Source organism: Myotis lucifugus, unplaced genomic scaffold, assembly GCF_000147115.1.
Source record: "Myotis lucifugus unplaced genomic scaffold, Myoluc2.0 scaffold_56, whole genome shotgun sequence".
NCBI classification, from domain to species: domain Eukaryota; kingdom Metazoa; phylum Chordata; class Mammalia; order Chiroptera; family Vespertilionidae; genus Myotis; species Myotis lucifugus.
The window spans coordinates 6,117,649-6,120,538 of NW_005871104.1; the positions used below are offsets into that span (position 1 = coordinate 6,117,649).

Genomic DNA, 2,890 nt, shown 5'->3' on the forward strand with positions numbered 1-2,890 from the left:
TGTTTATGACATCCACGCATATTAATTTTTCAAAAAGAAATTTTCAAATATGCTGGCAAACTTATATTGGAAAAAGAAACAATCACAATGGGGACGGAGGGGCGGAGATGCTTCCGCGCGCCCGTGCGCCCGCCTGCGGCCGTTGAAGGGGGGGCGCGCCTCACACGGGCGCCGCTCGGTCTTCTCCCTCTCACAACCGCTGCCGCTCTTCCTCGACCCCGGGCCACACGGCCCCGCCCATACCCCGGCGTACCTGCGCGGCTGAGCGGGAGAGGAACAAGCTTTGCTCCACTGCTCGGAGGAAGGAGAAAAAGCCTTCACGCAACTGCGTCCGCACACGCGTGCTCCGTCGCCGGTCTATATAAGCGCGACGCAGCCTAACTTGTTGCGGCCAGGTCCGGCAGGCTGGCGACCAATCCCGACTGCGTCCTCTGGGCTCCTCGAGCAGCCATTGGATATCGACTCAGGATGAAGGCGTGACTCTTGATTGGCTTTGACTCATGCCTATGAGACTGTGAGGATCTCGTTTCCCTAGTAACGGATTGGCATAGAGAGGGGCCAATTACTTAAAGGGTCGGTGGAAAGGAGGGCGGGAAGTTTTTTGACCGATATCCACAATGGCCAATAAATGCTTGGGGCCGCTCCCATTCGTTGAAACGTCTTACCCTGGGCGGAGATCCGTTTTCCATTGCATGAGCGGTTGCTCCACAAGGTGGGGCCCGTGTACTTTGGGGAAGTAAACCCCAAGCAACTAGGAGGTGGGAACGAGGGAGGCCAAGGAAGGCCTCGGCCAATCGCAACGCGAGAAAGAGCTGATTGACACGGGGGTTGGACGGCACCAAGGAGACCGAGCCCTAGGGCCCCAGTGCCTTCAGGGGCGGTTCTGAGCCTCTCCGGTCCGGGGCTGGGTCCTTTTTCCTTCTTTTCCTCCCTTGTTAGATCCGGCCCCTGCGGCCCCTCTCCCGCCTTTTCCGCAGATCGGTACCAGGGGAACCAAGTGGTAAACTTTCCCCTTGTTTGTTTCTTCTTATGACAACTTTTTATTTCCATGCCGAAGGGCACTTGCTGGCTTCCCCCCCCCCCCCCCCATTAGTCTGCACTAGCGCGGACAACTATTAAGGGAAAGCCAAGGAGAAGGTAACCCCCGTGAAAGAAGTGAAAAGTCGCGCGTGAGAGCTGCTGTTGAGCTGGAGAACGGACATTTCAGCCCTGCCGTTTGGGGCAAGTGCTGCTGCAGGTCGGCCCGAAGGGGCCGCGTGGGTGTTGCTGAGGTTTCCCCTTTCTGCTGTCGCCGAGGGGCGGCCGTTTGCAGACTCTCTGATCCGCTTGGGCTTCCATGCAACGCCCCGTGCGTCACGGCCATTGTCATTCGGTTTTCTAATCGCTGGGGAGGAGGGGGCGCTTATTTCTCCCGGCCATTCCGTCTTTAAAAGGTAACTTGTCAAACTCCTCTGTGGACACCCCCAGGATTTCCCGAAACAGTTCTAGGGCTCAGCGGCGCGCCGGCCGCGTCCAGTCCACGTCTCTGAGCGTATCGCTGGGCCCCCTGTTGGTGACCAAGAGCATTTTCCATGGAAATACAAAAGCACGCCTGGGGCCGTTCGCATTGCAGGCATGTGACCCTGCGGAAGGGGGGCTCCTGATAAGACTTAGCGGATAAGTTTTGCAGAGCCACGTGGAAGGGAAGCACGTGGAGCGTCTCTGTTGGGACAGAAAGGGGCGCGGGGCAGCCGCTCCGTGGCATCCGGGCGCGTCCCAGTTGGCCCCCCAACGCAGGCCTGGCCCCGGGAGCAAAGTGAGAGCGCCCGGCTGCCCCCCACCCACTCCATCCCCAGGCCTCACTCCGGCAGCGGCCTCGCGCTTTCAGCATTTATTGAGCTGCAGGGGCTGGAATCAGGGATGATCTAGAATCTAGATGCTGTCCCTGCTCGCTGTCACCCCTTTCAACAGACCAGAGTGCTGCGCTGCGCTGCGCTGGGCCCGGCGCTCCCCAAACCGGGGACAGGTGTCTTGAGGCTGTGAAGACACCAGAGGCAACTCAGCCCAGAGGAGAGAAGGTTTTCTGGAGGTAGGAACCTCCAGGAACGTGTTAGCCATGCTAAGGAATTTGAACTTTATTCTGAAAGCAATGGAGAGCTACTGAAAGGTTTCTTAAAGTTGGACTAAGAAATTTGCATTTTACAAGATGACCCTCCAAATTGAAACGCTAATGAGAGCAAATTGGCGCAACTTTAAATTCACAGGTTGGTCATTTAAACCCAAGTGGTCTGTGATAGGGGTCAAGGCTATTCTTAATTTCATGGGGGGGGGGGGGATTTTAAGTGATTACAGCTCTTTTTGTAAGGCTACTTGGCAGTCTCTATTAAATCGTGTATATCCCACTTCTTCGTTGATGGCCACTTTTTTTTTTTTTTTTTTACAAAGAGGCATGTACAGTGTGTACATTACAGTATCATCAGCTTTGTTAGACTATTTACACTGCAAAAGTAATTGCTCATCAGTTTACAAACTAACTGTTGATGTGCATGTAATATAGAATACTCTGCAGCAGTTTAAATTTTTTTATTTCTTTATTTGTGAGAGAGAGAGAGAGAGAGAGAGAGAGCAAGGGGGAGAGAAAGATCTATTTGTTGTTCCACTCATTTATGCATTCATTGGTTGATTCTTGTATGTGCCCAACCTGGGATCAAACCCCCAACCTTGGCGTATGGGATGACACTGTAACTGAGCAACCCGGCCAGGGCCCTCTGCAGCAGATTAAAAGAGAACGAGATAGAATTGTAGATATGGATCCGTATCCAATTGTTAACGGGGAAAAATCTAAGTGCAGAGGGAAAGTTCTAAATTTAAAACAATAGCCATTCCCCCTAGGGAATCCCCTAGGTTGGAA

At 53.7% G+C, this 2,890-nt stretch overlaps 1 protein-coding gene across 1 annotated transcript in view; it reads right to left on the reverse strand.

The window, feature by feature from the left end:
• G3BP1 (G3BP stress granule assembly factor 1) overlaps window positions 1-403 on the reverse strand; it is a 40,897-nt gene extending 40,494 nt beyond the window's left edge. The window contains exon 1 of the mRNA XM_006089114.3: window positions 254-403. The gene's annotated coding sequence lies outside the window, so the exon portion shown is untranslated. The remainder of the gene's footprint in view (window positions 1-253) is intronic.
• Window positions 404-2,890: the final 2,487 nt, after the last annotated feature.